At 37.0% G+C, this 18,484-nt stretch overlaps 1 protein-coding gene across 5 annotated transcripts in view; it reads left to right on the top strand.

Moving 5' to 3' along the window:
- LOC113231662 (sushi, von Willebrand factor type A, EGF and pentraxin domain-containing protein 1) overlaps positions 1-18,484 on the top strand; it is a 115,713-nt gene that overhangs the window by 30,372 nt on the left and 66,857 nt on the right. For 2 of the 5 annotated variants that reach the window (XM_026466099.1, XM_026466098.1), the window contains exon 2: positions 3,936-4,035. The exons of the other annotated variants lie outside the window; for them this stretch is intronic. The gene's annotated coding sequence lies outside the window, so the exon portion shown is untranslated. The remainder of the gene's footprint in view (positions 1-3,935; positions 4,036-18,484) is intronic. 5 annotated transcript variants of the gene reach the window in all.

Here is an 18,484-nt window from a genome sequence, read left to right as displayed (position 1 = left end):
AACTATTTAAACACTCTGACTTTTACTTTTTAGGTCGTGCCGAGCGTGACTCAGCAGAAAGATAAACATTTGCCTTGTTGGAACTATAAGCTTCATCAGATTACAAACTTTTATCATCAAATTGTCAACCATATAATATTGTAAGCTTTTTGTGATTTTCTTATTGTGCGAAGAAAAAATTAAGCACTACGCTTAAATGAATCTTAAAAAGCAAATTGTACCTACGCAATTCTTTTTTTAAAGAAATGCAAAGAGTAAACTTGAACAACCAGTTTCCGACTGTTGACTTCCCATTTTCTAACGTGATTTTTTTTCTCGTAACACAAGCGCGCGAGTCGTTTAGAGGGGCCTCTTCCGCATCACGGGAGGGAGTGGAAAATGCCACAACTGTCACCACGCATATGTATTGAACACACTGACAACTATGTCCGAACGGAAAATTAGTTTTCTCGTGAAAAAACAACGCCTTTATTTTCAATACGAAAGTTTCGAATGTGACCCCAATGCAGCGTCGAACGTGTGAAAACATACAACGTAACAATTGGACATTTGTCAATAACTTTCCCCAGACCTGCTAATTACTTGTCTCTTAAATCGGCACTTACTGTTACACTCGTCGAATGCATAGAAAACGTGTGTTCCAAGATACCTAGTCATTTTGTAAAGCCGCCGTCTGCTAGTAAAAGGAAACAGCGAAGTTGCACAGTTTGCGACACACTAACCTACAAAGTCCTTAAACCTACAGATTAGGTCTTGTCGGTCTCCGGAAACTCCCACTTACTGTCCGGTAGCTTTCTCGAGGTTAATTACTAGCTGTTGACTACGAGATGACCTTACTAACAAGTACTTAGCTCTTACTGCAAGTTTACCACAGTCCAACTTGATCGATTTTGTTCCAGATTTTGTGTAAAAACCGAGTAACTCAGATGCTTAGACTTTATTGTCAATACTTGGCACTAGTATTGATAGGTGTTTAGATTCTGCTTGGAAATTCGTTCAAGCTGCGAACAGCTGTGTTCCAAAATAGTTTAAATAGAAATAATCCATAACATTGCTACTTTCTTTCATTCGTATTGACTCTTTCACTTTAGAATATGAATATTGAAGACGCGTCGGCCTTCCTTGTAGGGAAGGGGAGACAGAAAAAGATTGTAACTGTAAAACAGTCAATGAACGAGTGACACTAAGTATAAGGGCCCATTTTAAGTGTTAGCGGTAGGCACGTATGAGGACGTGAACGGCTTATGATGACCGGACGAAGCTAAGCACGTATCAACTTTCCAATGTATTACTAAGAAATCTTCAACATGTATCGCACTCATATTTATTTATTTATATTTACCAGCATTGTTTGATCGTTATTTACGAAGGCACGTTTTGAAATTGTACTCTTTTGTGTAATGTATTTCGGATCAACGGAAATTAAAGATACAAAGGGGTAAAAGTAAATATATGAATCTACCTGAATTTGTACTCGTATTGAATGTATTATATTTGTATTCATATCGTAATGAACGGGCTTTATACTGTTTTTTTCTCTTTACTTGTGAAGTACTCATTGAGTGAGTACATCGTACTACGTAGTACACTCAAACCTTCTTAGGCAAAGGAGTGTCAAGTTTGTAAATATTGTACAAGCAGAATTTGTGACAATAAACACATTATAGAATATTAGATAATATTACTTACGTCGCTCTGATCCAATTGTAAGTAACTAAAACACTTGTGTTATTAAAATCGGAAACAACAATGATACCACAAACACCCAGACCCGAGACAATTTAGAAAAGTTACTTTTCTACATGGACCCGGCCGGGGATCGAACCCGGGACTTCAGAGATTGCGACACCATAAAAACCGGTGCGCCCACTGAAGTAGTCCAAAAATATAATTTAAAAAATTGGCTTATTCTCTTTATTTATTTAGTCGTAAGATAATAACTGAATTTTATACGGCCTCCGCGGCCGAAGAGATACCATGCTGGACTGCCAGCCAGAGGTCCCGGGTTCGATTCCCGTGCCGGGAGTAATATTTGTATGGTCTACATTTATTTCTCTCGTGACTTTGGGTGTAGTTTGTGGTTGTCTACTTATGTGTATATACATGGCACCCGCGATACAGGGTTTCCCTAGTGTGCGGATTATTATTTTCATTATTAATAACTAACTAACCGTTACTTAAAACAAATAATAACCTCATCGTACTTCCAACGCACTGTACAGACACAGTACCTAACACCATTGTGTGAACTGAAAAGAATATCAAATAATGCCAGCTAACAAGCTAAAATGAATCTAAGATAAAACTTGAAATAAACGACACATTATCGTAGCTTTTATCATATACAATAGTGGTAACTTCCGCCATCTTGTAGGCCGCGATCCACCGAGTACGTTCCGTTATACGCAGAAAACCCGCTGCGAAGCAGGTTTGATTTGTAATCGACTAACCTAATAGACATGGGGATTATTCAGGGTCTATAACCCTGTTAAACGTAGCTCTATCGACATTTAATCAATGTATGCCTGAAGAAAGTTCCTTAATAAAATTTATCGTAACTATAATACCACGACCTATTAACCATCCGGATACTGCACGTAGTACATAAGCAAAAATGACTAATAGGTACTTTAAGCTTCGATTACCATCCTATCTAGATTGCACTCTGCAAATTGCAGCATGCAATCGAATACCATCCTGTAATTACATTTTCCTTGCGTTCATATCTCGACAGCAAATTTTGTACCTAATCTTTAGCAGTACGTAACTATAAGATACTGGTGCCCTGATGCTTTGTCTGCGTGTTATAACCATTTTGAGTATCCTTCTTTACTAATTATTTAAAAAATAATTGGTTCTCCATACAAACGAAACGTCGGTTTGTTTGAAAAAACAAATATACGCGATTTAAATCCGGAAAAATAGTTTCATTTTCTATCTCCATACAAACTTTCATCAAAAGTAGCATAATATGTCCATCTCGTAGGTTCAATCTTTTGATTTTTTTTTAATATCAAGTAACAGGACGAACAAGTTGCGCGCCTGATGGTAAGCTACAGGTCCGTCCATAACAGTTACAGTGCCACTCAGAGCTTCAAATCGCAAAGGTCTTAGGGGCACTGCCACTACGCCCGTCACCCTGAGACATAAGTTGACAAGTCCCACATGCTTGTAATTTCACCAGCACCCTGATCCTTCGAAATCGGAACGCAGTAATACAAACGTTACTGCTTGGCGGCGGAAGTAGGTAAGGCGGCAGTCATGACTCAGACTTCCTTGGGTCAACTCTTTCACAAGGAGCTCTACTGCTATTAAAAATCATCTACCTCTACATCGTATTTCATCAAATTTGATTCAGCGGTTTAAATATGAAAACGTAACAGACAGAATTACTTTCGCATTTATAATATTAGTTTGGATGTATATGCACTAACATTGAAACTCGTCGAACTGCGTTTAGGAAACAAATAGCAGCTATACAGTTACGCGCTATCTGGGTCACAGGCACTGTTACCCGTAAAAATGATAACATCCACAGTAATAATAATAAATGCACAGTAAACCACAAAGCTATGCTCATACTTCATATCCATCCGACTTAGTTCAAAGATACGCTAATGTTACCTTCTGTACATGCCGCACATACCTACACTATTTTTCCTCAGCAACTTTTTATGCTACGTCCAAAACATGATAAGGAAATATTAAAGTTTGTAACGAAAGGTACGAACCCTTTACGCATAATATTCGTCGAATGATTACCCTTACAAGCTTTTACCCGCCTAGAAATGTTTTTATTTTAAAGTTATATTTGTGCCATAGCTTTATCTACTACGATAATTGTGCACGGAAATCATGGAAGTCGAATTAATGTAAAATAAAATGAATACTGAAATTTTATTTCTCCATTGAACTGATTTTATTTTCTTTCACAGGTAAAACGAAATTTCCGATAACGGGAACGAAAGCAGTTACAAGAGCAAAACTGCTATTTCCAGCAAAGTACTACAGCTTGAACAGGTGCTCTTGGAGTACGTAAGTACATTAGCCCGTTGCCTCGTAAACACATTGAGTAAAGAAAAAACACCTCTCACTTTCTTCAAATTGCTCAAATTCAGACTCACCACGTGTGCGTATGCGTCGATGTGAAAGTGAATTCGACAGCTTCGGCAGCTTCTCACCAATCGATCCTCAATTATAGCCAGCTAGTTATTTCTATTGACAATTGTCCGACACTATCATATCATTAAGTTCGCGTTTTGCATCTGCAGCGCAATATTTAGACGTAATTACGACGACCATTAAAATTGTGTTCCGCAATGACAACTTTTTATAATTTTAATAGAAATCGTAAACGTGATGCAACTTTAGGCAAAACTCGAAATCTATTTTAATGAAAGAAGACGTTACGTTATTTCTCACGGAAATGTCATACATTTCCGGATGTTTCAATGTCGATGCAAATAAATGTTGAGCATTCGTATATTCATTAATGAATTATATCTAACTTGAAAAATTTTAAGGACAACTACTGTTACTTTTAAAATCTGCGCACACTGCTTTTTGGACAAATATGTTTAAATGGATTACAATTTTTTAAAGCAGAAACATGACGGACACGATTGAATAAACTCCACCCCGGGCATATCAAACTACATATAATACGTGTGCAGTGATTCAGATCCAGAGAACAGCGAGCTTTATACGAACACTCTATCCCGCGTGATACATTTATCGCGCGCGATTGCGCTCGTGTAAAGACGTTAGAAGGAAAAGGGCGCAATCGCGTTGTGACGTAGTAAGTGTGGTATACTTACTACGTTTTGCGCTCATCAGTCGCGCGCTCCAACACGCGTCAGTTTTACGCGGTCTATCCTTCGCTATTAGCCTTTACACGGACGCTTTTTCCGTTGCAAGAAAAACAAAACGAACAATCGCGCACGAAAGAATGTTAGCTTAAAAAATTTCAAACAGGTAATCGCACACGATTGCGCGTGCAGGCTTTCCCGCAATCCTGTACGCTCCTTATCACGCGCTATAGAGTGACTGCGTAAAGGGGGCTATTATCCCATGGTAACGTAAACGCCCAGTACACATTATAATGAAAATATCACATTCAAATTTAGCGCTATAGATTTAGCAGCAGCGGAGCTCCTTGTGAAAGAGTTCGTCCAATGTAGTACTGCCACCTTACATATTTCTGCCGCCAAGCAGTAATATTAGCATTACTGTGTTCCGGTTTTGAAGGTGAAACTACAGGTACATGTCTACTCTTGTCTCAGGGCGAAGAGCGCAGTGGTAGTGTCTCTCAGATTTTTTCAATTTAAAGCTCTGAGTGGCACTATAACTGTTATGGACAGGCGTGTAGCTTACCATCAAGCTCACGACTTGGTCGTTCCGTCACTTGATGTTATAAAAAAAAGATTGTCTAAGACCATAATACATTTTTCATACAATACTGAGAGCAGGGCCGAAGCATGTAATAATGTTTAATACATTTTGTTGTACATTAGAAATTCAGCGCTTCCCATTGCAGTTTACTGGGTCTTGCAATCAAATTAACAAAGTTCAATAGATGCATTGACTTCAAGCAAAATCAATTTCTGATTATTTGTTTGCGGATAGATTGCCAACTAGAAAATTAATATTATACATTAATTTTGTATATTCATTAGTCACCTGTGTAACAAATTTTATTTTTAGTGGTATTTAAACAGTTTAAAATAATGAAATAAAATAACAACTGAAAAATACCCCTTGCAGCTAAATCATCGACTCGCATAATGTACACCCATACACTCCTCGAAACATCTTCCAGTCATTCTAACCGCTCGTATACAGCAACCATTCGTTCATAATGTTACATTCATCCCACATATATATCAACCAGGTATGTCTAATATTAATGCAACATTATGTTTAATATTAATGCAATATTAGACATAATTGGTTGATGACTTTACAATCACATTCAGCAGTCACCACGGGATATTTAAAGGGGCCGAAATGTTGGTTTGTTTGAAAAAACAAATAAGATAGATTTAGATCAAAAAAAAAACATTTTCGTTTCCTACGTGTAACAATTGCGAAAACCCAAGAACTCGATACATAAACAACTTATTCATGGAACACATCTAGACTAGTTTAATGATCGCTAAACAAATATGGAAGCACAAAATATGGTCGACATCCGACCCAAAGACCTATGTCCTTTACCGACGTACAGCACCGTCGCTCGTAACGGTACCAGGCCACCAGCAAATACATAGAACGTGGCCACAGTTTATTTGACAATCAACTTAATATTCAGGACGACTTTGGCAAAGTTCCCGTTGCTGCCCATCCTTGTGCACATAACGGCCAAATCGAATGTTAACCTCAATTCACTTGTTTGTTAGCGATTCGGCTATTAACAGAAATTCCTTGTATTTTATCTAGACCTGTTCCACGCTAGATTAGAATAGATTAACATAGTAATAATATAATAAGAATACCGTTGTGTTGAAGTCACAAGTGAATAAACATTCATATATGGATGTATTAGTCATTTAACCTGTAACGATTCCTTGTTTTTTTTCTAAATCAAGATAAATAGCTCTCCAAAGCTGAGTCACCGTTACAACGTCTAATAATACTTAGAGAAAGGCGTTCGGTCTCTTTCCATGACAATCAAATAATGAATCTTGTCTTGATTGCCATCAGTGTATACAACGTCTGTTAACGTAATATTTGATTATTTGTTATAATTATTTGAGTACTTCTATAATAAGCAGTTAAGAGCAATGTTGCATAACGTTACAGGTGGCCCTCTCGTGAAGAATGTGATATACACACTCTAAACAGACACTGAGCCGTCTCTGTACTGTCGTATCCACAGGTCTCCAGCAGCTTGCCTTGAGTTTGAGCTTTACTTTAAACACATTCTCTGACATTGAAATAACCAAGTTGCCTATTTAGAAGACAATAACGCCATACTCGCTTTTGATATCGAAACTCGAACTAACCGAAACCGGAATTAATTTAAAATTCTCGTGAAGAAACCTGTTGCAATTTTGTTATATAAAATAAATTCCATTTGAAGAAGTCACAGGTCAGTTCACCGTTGACAACAACCTAAATGAACGATACGAGAATATCTTATCTAAAACTGGTACATTGACCAAGTCGCAAAGTTGTTGGGTAATCAGTTCTTAATCACGAGGCGGGTGATAATTAATACCTGTTTTAGTCGCTTTTTAGAAAACGATTTTTTTAACTTCATCATTTCTTAGGAGTTACCGACCATGTCGAAATGGTTCGCTATCTTCACAGACCATGGGGCTACGTAGAGCTACTAAATTTATTATGCAACAGGTTATGCAACGCGTTTTGCTTCAGGCTCAAGATTATAGAAATTGTTGGAACATCATCAATTATTTCTTCGAGGATGAAATAACTCAATCACTATAATTTACCTGTATCACAAAAGGTCTAAGTGTTTGTGAATAATGATTATCACGCAAATATTGTGCGTATCACATATGATCAAACGACTTGAGTAAAAGATTGTTCTTATATAGGTGGTTGTGATTCTCAGACATATGGAGAGAATAAAAATGGAAGTTAAACTAGTGATGGTTAAATCGTGCAAAATAGCTGCGCTTGTGTTAAATATTTTTTCATGCAGTTAATTATCCCACCCTCCCTCCGCATAAAATAAATAACACCAGCACAACTACAGTCACAAACACCACCATCCACCACGAGGCATCCTCAGGAGCTGTTGATTGCTCGACGCTCAGCCGAAGAAATTCTCTTCGGAATAGCTTATTAATTAACTTCCATTTTTGTTAACATGGACTTCCGCAAAATAACGCCTGAATCTATTAATTACATATGGAGAGGATGAATGAAAGAAAATTGACGGTACGTTTAAGTCTATTGTGCAAATTGGTAAGGGCCGATCAAGATGAACTTACCATGACCAAATTGAGGACGTCCTAAAGAAAGGCCAGAACAAAGTGCCCTTAACCGACGAGCGTGTATGAAAGCGTAGATGCGTGTTGATGAGGCGAAAGATGTGTGTCAGGATCGTAAGTAGAAGGCTGTCCCCGATTAGAAAAGAGCGTAAATCTTACAGTGTGCCATGTAGAAAGCAACAGAAATACCCAAGTACGAAAATATATTATACAGCATTATATATTGTAATAATCGTAACGTTTATTTATATGTGCACTAATTAATATGTGTGCACATACGAGTGGCGGTTGAAAAGTAATCTACCTAAGAATGAGATACAAGACGATAACGGCTACTTTTTTAATATTTCTGCAACGATAATACACTTACCATTATCATTTGTTTTTCTTTACTCTGTTGTTCAAGTAAAACGAAATAATGTAACAAACAAAAGAGTGTCACTAATTAGCAAATGGAAATAAACGGCAAACACGTCACGATAGTTAGTTTTTAATTGACAACAGTCAAAAGAGATTACGTTTCAGCAGCATTCGAAATAATCAAGAATTTTTTATTTAATATTTATCATGATTATTATTCGATATATGTTCGATAATTATCCATGATTCATAGTGTTGTCTCTTTAATTTCTGACTAAAACTGATAAACAGTGAGAAAACTAAATAAAGACGAAGACAAATCTTTGAGAAAACGATTTGAGTTGGGAATTTCAAATTGAGATTAACATTTCACACGTTCAGATACGTCTCTAATACAAACACATCACACGATTTTGCTAGCGGTAGCATTTTATCGTTCCAATTATTTTTTTTATGATAGAATAAGTGCTCAATTGACCTCCAACTCACCTGATGGAAAGTGATGATGAGATCCACGATGGAGCATGCACACCTAAATAATGCCTATTCAATCTCGCTTTGAAAAGGCCGGCAAGGAATTCCACTCCATAGGCGTTCGCCATATAAATATGAAAGCGTAATCTTTTCAATACCCATAACATAGGGATGGAACCTACCAAGGTCAATTATCAATGATAATTATCACTTCAAATCCTGCTTTTCAGCCGCCTCTCGTACCTTTGCGATAAAAATATAAGAAATTATCTAAAAAAAATCAGCGCCTTACCTTGCTATTCCTGTCGTTGATATCTTTACAAAATACCTTTGTATTTCATAAATCGCAGCTAATTTCGACTTGAAGACCATTCTCGTCAAGATAAGAGTGGTAATTTATATTTGCCCAAGAGCATTCAAAAGCGTGAGATGATGTCGAAAAACACCTGTTATTTTAGTGGGTAAGATTCATAACCAGGTCAGTTTGAGGCAATTTTCCCATTGTGACAATGATCAATTAAGTGTAGCGTCGCGCCCTGGTTCGACTTCGTAACGGAATGTGGGACCCAAATACGGTATTTAGACGAATTATAAAATACAAAAAAAAATTCTCAAGTTTACACAATTTTATGGTCCGCTCCGTTGGCTCTGTAAAACTCAATATCATTCAAAGTAGAGCTTAAATGAGTTAGCTAGTTGTAGCTCAAGCTAGGGCGGAAGTCTGTGAATGGTTTACAGGTCAGGTTACCAGTTATACTGATTGGAATAAGATGCCGTTTACACTCGACTTACGTACTATAAACATAAAGTTTAATTTAAATTTCATTATTATTTAGGACAACTACAAAGCCTTAATTAAGATGTAAATTTGGGATTGTATTTGGGAGTGATGGCACCACATTAAACTACACATTGACGGATCTTGGATCAAAACGACTTAACGTGTCCTATGTTGTTTGCCTAAATTTGACGTAACCACAACAAGTAACGAGTAAAATAATATACAGGTAAGGTAAAAAAGACAATAAAAGCTTAACTACTAGAAAGTAAAACTAGGATTTTTAAATTATATGAATAAAATTGGGTCCCCGCGGCAAGATGCCCAAGATGCTGACAGCGTTCGCCCTTTGTATTGCTATGCTAATGCGTTGGGCAAGGTAGCTGCCGGCGCTTGTGTTTCCCAGAAAGTCTATTAATTTTTTCGATAAAATTTTGTATAGATGAAAGGCACTGGGGCCCTACGGGCCAAGGGTTTCGACTCTAAAGGCTGTAAATAGGTAGTCGGAGCCGAGATCCTGGTACTATTGTTTTTTATTTTTTCCGCCAGCTCAGCTGCGGAGCTAGCCCTCTTCCTGGTGTGCTGGGGATGGGATGGGGCAAGTGTGTCAGCACATGTAGCGTCCTACACCAGTACCCGGCCCATACCCCAAGGGATGAGAGTCATTCGAATAAAATTCAACATTGTCAAATCCAAAAAGTTATTTTGTGTATACATCCAACAACATAGTGTAATGCATTGTAACGTATAAAGGCAAATTACAGGCACATGGGACTTGTCAACTTATGTCTCCCCTCAGATCTTGGGGATTTAAAACTCTAAGTGGCACTGCAACTGCCTTAGGCAAATCGCTTACTACCACGTTCGTTCGAATTGTTCGTCCCGTGAATTGATATCATAAAAACAAATAGAGAATATATGTTAACACTCTAACATTATAATAATAATAACGACTCGACAAGACAACCACACCAATTACCTGGTCTCAAACTAGGGAATTCCCTACGATTACCAGTGCAGAGTGATGGAATTCATTTCGGGGCGCTGACGGGGACACTCAATAAAAGAAAGTTGAGAAAAGTGCTAGAGAATAAGACCCTACCCGTAATCGAACACGGAAACACCTGATCCAGCATCCATATTGCTAACCATTTGACGATCGAAGTTGTCATCTATTTGTAATTTAAAATTTTGTTGATTTTATCTAATAAAAATCAATCCGAAGTCTGAATTGATTAAAAGTACCAAATCACCCAACAATGACAAAGGGCGGATATTTAAAAATGGTAAGCAGATGTAGAAGATACCACAACACAAGTTTTTCTGTTCTGTGATGCTAGAGAACTATATAGATGAAGTTTTATCTTTATTACCTATTTATATTCGTCATTCAGTAGAATACATTTTGCGCTTGGAAATTAATTCCATAAATCATTTGCCCACTCACATTCGGTAGGCAACTGACAATAAATTAAAGCCAATTAAAATGGCCACGTTTTCAGCGGCGAACAATAGTTGCCCGCATTGGGCAATACCATTTTATCTGGGCAAATTATCGCAGTCAGCGTCACACATAAGCCAAAAACAATAGCACTGTCACAGCTAATCTCTTTTGATCAGAGCTCACGAGCCTGAAAATGTGCGGTTACATAGTGGGAGTCAAGAACTATTCAACAACTGCGACCTAAAAGTGAACGATTCTATTTGACATGCTAAACATATAATAAAAAAATGTAGGCTTGACAGAAAAAATAGTGCATAAACACATTTTCATGTGACGAAGTTTGTTGATATAGTTTCAGTGTTGTTAATGTATGTGTAGAATTTGCCAAAACAGTGTCTAGGATTTTAGTAGCTATGGAGCTCCTTGTGAAAGAGGCCGTCAAGTTCTGCCACCTTACCTATTTCTGTCGCCAGGTAGTAATGTGACCATTACTGGGTTTTGAAGGGTGAAGGTGCTGATGTAATTACAGGCACACGGGACTTGTCAACTAATGTCTCAACGTGACAAGCGCAGTGGCAATGCACCTCAGGTCTCGTCATTGCTCGTCCCGTCCGTGAGATCGTGATATCGTGAGTTTGAGTGTAATTTGTGGTCGTCTATGTGTGTGACAATCGCACCCGCGATACAGGGTTCCCTAGTGCGAGACTATGAGTGTGCGTGAATATATATCATAAAAAAAATATTGCGCTGGCGCTAGCTATAGGCTGGGCGCAATCAATATCCAGATACACAAAATAGACACGCAAAATGGAATGGAAATTCGGGTGCAAATGGTGCAATTATGACGTTGGGAAATAATACCCTTTTTTTTACGGGGGGAAATTTTATAGATACCCCTGAGTCTGGGGAGACTCAGGTGTTATGTGGGGACCCTACCCCCAGACCTACCCCACTAAAACCCGGGTTTACCTCTCGCCGGTTGAGTCGGCACCGTGAGATCGGTGAACATTCACCACGACGGGAAGCAAAAGCCTGTTTACTAAGAACCTGCACCCTAGTGCGCCGCATACCCTGCACCACCACCCCCGTAAATGTAGGCCTCCCTTAAAGTGTGCTATCCACTACAATCTAGCTAGGTATACCCGTCAGACCACAACTTTGACGATGTCGTCTACCAATTTTGATGCAGGCCGTTTCTGTAATCGCCTCTTCTTCACTTTTTTTTTGTAGCTTACATCACAGCTTTGAGATCCGTTAGCCAATCTTTTACGTCTTGGTTCATCTTCCGATTTCAAATTTACTTATTTAAGATCTCCTAGAGGTTACTTGGGTCCGTGAAGTTGCGGTTCAATGCAGTTCTGTGGTATTCATGTTAATCTACTTGCAAGGTTTTTGCAACCATGTGGTTTTTCTACGGCCACGTATTCTGCGGCCCTTTATTTTTCCTTGCAGTAGAAACTTATGTATAAAACTTATGTATAATAATATTTTTAATGTAAATCCTCAGCATAAGACGTATAAACCGAGTTCCAAATTCATTAATCATATTCAAAAATTAGATTAAGGAAGAGAATCTAAGCAAGTTACGCAAGTTTTTATTTACATAACGACAAAATTGTTAACTGATTGGTATAGAGCATAAAATTTAAAATTATGCATGTCATTATAGTTAAAGTTTGGAGATGTCGTTATTGTGAGTAGCCCAGTGCTATCGAATGCGGTATGAATAATGTAAGTTTGCGATCTCACGCTTTATCCGGATCGGCGCAGACACAACGCGCGCGGGATTTGAAAACAATGGAAAAGAGGAGCGGGGGACGAAGTACTGCGTGAGAACAGGCCACGGGGGCACTGTCGAGTCATAACGATGTACGAGGAAGAACTTCCCTCGTTGCCGCGGCGCTGAGCACACTTGTAGGTTACATCACTTTCACGTGCAATTCTAAGACGACATTGGATAGAAAACATGCGCACTGTCACGCTATTGCCACACTTCTGAGAATTTAATCAAATATTTAAATTTACGACTGTTTCATACACATTTAACAGCTCAATTTGCATCTGTTCAATTTAATCGTAGCTCTGAGGGATAATACAACGAAAGAGTTTAACTCGTGCCTCTAAGGGATTGTAAAGTATGTTAACTTTCTCTATAAAAAAATTACAGTAGCAAAAAAAAATGTGAAACGCTGTTGAGCAGCCCGAGTTTAAATATTGTGCATAACTAATATGTAATTAGCGGACAATCCTCCTACAAAGTAACAAGTTATTATCGCAATATTTTTTGTTGTTGATAATCAGTATAATTATTGTTTCCTATATTGATCAATTATACCTAATAACAACAAGCATCCACACATGATTTCTCTTTTTACTCCCGTAATTTATTTTGGTACACACCTACTTAACGTTCGTTTGTATCAATGACACACACCAATCCATACATACATATTCACAGATACATACCACATCATTTTATATCTATAACGCACCGAGAAACATGAAATGCATGAAGACAGAGTGAACTAATTGAAAACGCTGTAGGCATATGGCAATTTTATTTTTCTAAAGTAATTAAGTTATTTATGCGTTGTACTTATTGTAATGTGCGTTCCCATTTTTTATTTTCTTTTTAATTTTATTTTTAAATCGGCCACTTCGAAAAGGGTCCACTGAAAACCAGCGATGTGGCTCCGCCGCAGTATTTGCTGAATTGGGCCCTTTTCAGTGCAATACGCTATTATAAGCATAAAATCAAAATAACGCACCACTCACGGAAGAATTGCATAAGTTATGTCAAAAATGTTTATTGCTCCATTAAATACAGAAAAATATAACCTACATCTTCTCCAGTTCTTGTAACTCTATCGATTAATATGGTCGATAGAGTTATAAAAATTGAGTATTAATTGAAAGGAAATTAAACATATTAATGAGGACAACAGCAGTCTTATATCGGTTTGGGACTTTTCATCAAAGATTGACTGACTTTGTATGATTGTTATTATTACGTCTAGCATACAACACTAGCAATTAATATAAGTAGGTAATTAAACTTTAAACAAATTTCCACAAACAGGCCCTGGAGTATAATTGCTGAATTTATTTTGTTCCTTGTCACCGGCTATTAGAAACGAACAAAGCAAATCACTTCGTCTGTTTTCAGAACAAACTTTTAGGAATACATTTCCAAACAATTTCTGGACTAAGTAAATAATCCCATCGATTCAATTTAGCCATTACAGTATCGTGATATCATCAAAACGATGAAAACAGATTTATTTATAAATGCAAAAAATTACGTCATTGTGATTTATAGTTAATTTACAAAAAAAAAATCCGATCCTTTTTTTAGACGGCCTCGGTGGTCCAACGGTTTGCTCTGTGGGCGTCGGATGTGGAGGTCTCAGGTTCGATTCCCGGTAGGACCTATTTGGGAAATTACCTTTGCTAAATGGATTCTCGTGTGGGTGTACTATGTAGCACTCCATAGTAAAGTCCATTACTCTGGTACTAATAGCACAGGGCAATTTCTCGCTTTATTTAAATCATAATGAACACGTCTCACTACTGGGTGTGGTTCTCCTCGAAGGAGAACTTACCGATTCCAGGTAGGATTTAAGGGTCTATACAACCTCGAATGGCTGCGAAAACACGTTTCCTAAAAATTTTCACAATAGAAAAAAAAAACACAAACTTAGCTCGAAATTTTACAAGAAAAGCGATGTTTTGTTTTAATATCAACTGAACTAAATAGAACACGCATACTATATGATACAAATTTTTCAAATGGTTTTAATTTCGTTTGTAAAAAAGGAAATTGAAAAAGGTGCCGTTGCCGCTCGACCTTAGCAAAATGAACAGTACTGGAAAAATTTTTAATTCGAGCTGAAATAATATAGACTCTTAACTTACATTCTCCGATAAACAGGTTTCATTACGATATTTTCCTTAATCATGGAAGCGAGTTTTAATTGCTGCATAAATTAATGCAAAAAGAACCTAAATAACACAAAAAATAAATTGAGTAAGCATTTAATTTACAAAAAATTTTATTTAAAGAACTAAAACTTAATGAACTCTGCTGCTAGGATTACAAAGGTGAAAATATCTCAAGGGTAAAGGTATTCCAACTCTCAAATGTATATCGTAGGTTCTTATTCCAAAACTCTACTCAATGGTCAAGTCAGGACTTGAGCTGACTTGAGTATGATTTCAAACACTGAAAATACGACCCTAATGGCAAGGACTTGAGTATGATTTCTAGTGCTTTGAACCAAACCAAAGTCTTGACTCGAGGATTGAGTAGACTTCTGGAATACGACCCTTAGAGTAGTTACACACTGCAATCGCCTATGAATCCCAAGTGTAGCGATGCAATCGCGCGTTTATATCGATGCAATATCGCGTTTGCATCGTTGCTTAAAATCACGCGTGTGCGCAAAGGTAGACGATAAGCTACTGCATCGCTAATGCCTCGCGTATGCATCGCGTTTTCATCGCTCCTAAAAGTGAACATGTGTAACCGCTTTTAAGGTTACCTGTAAGAAATAGTTACTTAGCAATTGTAAGCTCTTATAACCTCTGTTCACATATTAGCAGATACTTGAATATTAAAAATACACCAAATTAACATACAAACAAAGTATGCTACCGAGAGGGATATCGTAACTAATGCGTAATCGATATTTTTAGCGAAATAGAGTTTTGACATATAGCACATGAGACCCAATATTGTCGTAACTCAACATTATAGAATTGAAATAATACTGAATGTTGTTTGATTTTTAGTTCGGAAGTTGATCATGTATAAAAGATATTTTAATTAGTTCGACATTTCGGACGTATTGCAACGTCCGTGGTGTCGAAGGGATCCCTTCTCCCTTCGAGACCATGGACATTGCACAATGAAATAATGTTAAAAGCAGTAATGTCAGCATTACTGTGTTCCGGTTTTGAAGGGTAGGGGTGTTGGTGAAATTACAGGCACATGGGACTTGTCAACTTATGCGTCAGGCTAACGGGCGCAGTTGTGGTCAGGTCTTTGCAATTTAAAGCTCTGAGTGGCACTATAACTGTTATGGACAGGCATGTAGCTCACTATCAGGCGCACGACTTGTTCGTCCAGTCACTTGATGTTGTAAAAAAAAAGTTTAAAAACCGTGAAAGTTTAAATCAAAATACTGAATGAATGTTATTGCGAATAATGTGATCATTTTTATTCATACATAATACTTAATTATCCATTTACAAACGAGAATATGTACATTGGTTTCATAGTTTTTTCTTTTTCAATTGTGTGTTTTCTCAATTCCACAATTTTGAGTTACGACATTATTTGGTTTCGAGTGCGATATCAGGGGATCTATTCCCGTCCTCCGTCCGAAACAATTTCTGACAAATAACTAATGCTCGACTAAATCAAAAGATAATGTCAAGTACGAAGTATTAAATAAAACGTAATTCGCTTGTGATGGTTTATTTCTTCAGTCAGAGTACAATAGTAAATTGTACAACAAGTGCATAAAACGCGTCATTTTACCCGAGACGAGTATATGGATACTTAAGTCGAGGGTAAAATGGGTTTTATGAACGAGTTAATACACTCTGCTTTTCACTTCGATTGCGAGGAAATTAAACAGCAATATTACAAATAAACGATTATTTAATTAAAATTGAATGTAAAATTACAACAATTAGACATATTCAATGTGATGGTTTTATTTTATTTTATGCAAGCCTACACCCAGCATAAATACGAACTTTAAGAGCATGAGAAATGAAAAAGTAAAAAGACCCGATACAAAAGATTTTGCGCTTATTTATACAAATTTCAACCGCCGTACATCATCGAGGAATAACTGTTTGGCGGTATTGGCTATGACCAACAATAATACCGAAAGATTACAACAGACGGCAGATACAAGCAAAGCCTATAGTTACGATACAGTCTATGGCATTAAGAAATATTAATTGGCAACACCGATATAAAAGTAAAATGTCATCTGTAATTTAAATTTCTCAACAATAACAATTTTATCTATAATACTCGAAACTGACACTGGCCCAAGCACAGTGGCCATCATTAAGGAAATAGAATAGAATAGAACTATAATACTTTAATTTATTGTGAAAAGGTATAACTAATTCTATGTAACAGTTTGTAAAATTGATACATTTCAATAACCATATTTGTTCGAGTATGATACAATATACAATCTTAGAATAATAACGCATAGAAACCTAGCCCGCACACGCTAAGTGAGGCAAGTTAGAGGGTTCCAAACGCGTCCCAGGAGCGCGCGGGCTGTTAGTGCTCAAGGTCATATTGCACCGCGAACAGCTCCAAAATTTTTTGCTAAAAATGACGAAATGTGCGGTAAATGGGTGTAAAAATACAACAGACAAACAAAATAGACACTAACATCGCATTCCACAAGTAAGTAATGCGTTTCAACTCATATTTTTATGTAAATATTCACTAAAACAGAAAAATAATTTCGCGGCAACAAGATACGAAAGTGTTGCAAAGTAACGAATTTTTTTTCTCCCCATTTTGCCATTCTGTATCAAAATAATTATATTACGTAAATTTTAGTGGTGCCTGTAATTTCGATTTATTTGCGCATTTTGAACTAATATTTACTCGAATAAACATTAAATGTTTTCGTTAACTCCTGTAAGTGATTGGGACACTTAATTATTTTATAATACTTTTAACGGCTCTGCGTTCATGCTTTATTGAATAATTATTCATATTAATTTTATTTGAATTGGAGCACATATTGCAACAAATTTACAGTATATATTTGTTTCTACTATAGTGTTGGCACCACCAGTACAACTTTGATAGCTTATTATATGTCTTTCTTTTCGTAACTCAAGCGAAATATTTTATATTAAAATATTTTATTTTCTTAAAAGGGGAGCATTCTTAAGCGATTTTTTAATCTATTTTAACAGTTATTTTCTTTAATGTTTGCTTATGGCATTTTCGGTTTTAGGTTTCGAATATGGCACTTATTTCTAAATCCAAGATGGCGGGCGCGATTTTTCGAATAATGGCAAGTTGGGTATCGTTTTCGAGATGTTTGGGAATGTTCAATACAAATATGGGACTCATTTCTAAATCCAAGATGGCAAACACGACAGTTCAAATAAAAGCAATATTCGTAATGAGCGCCCCCAAATACCTCGAAAACGATACCCAACTTGCCATTATTTGAAAAATCGTGCCCGCCATCTTGGATTTACAAATAGTGCCATATTCGCATTGAGCATCCCCAAATACCTCGAAAATGATACCCACATAGCATTTTTTTGAAAAAATCGTGCCCACCATCTTGGATTTACAAATGAGTGCCATATTCGTAATGAGCACCCCCAAGTACCTCGAAAATGATACGCATATTGCATTTATTTGAAAACTCGTGTCCGCCATCTTGGATTTAGAAATGAGTGCCATATTCG

Source organism: Hyposmocoma kahamanoa, unplaced genomic scaffold (assembly GCF_003589595.1).
Source record: "Hyposmocoma kahamanoa isolate Upper Pololo Valley unplaced genomic scaffold, ASM358959v1 66, whole genome shotgun sequence".
NCBI lineage: Eukaryota > Metazoa > Arthropoda > Insecta > Lepidoptera > Cosmopterigidae > Hyposmocoma > Hyposmocoma kahamanoa.
The sequence above is the reverse complement of the archived record's forward strand: the minus strand, read 5'-3'. Positions and strand labels throughout refer to the sequence as shown.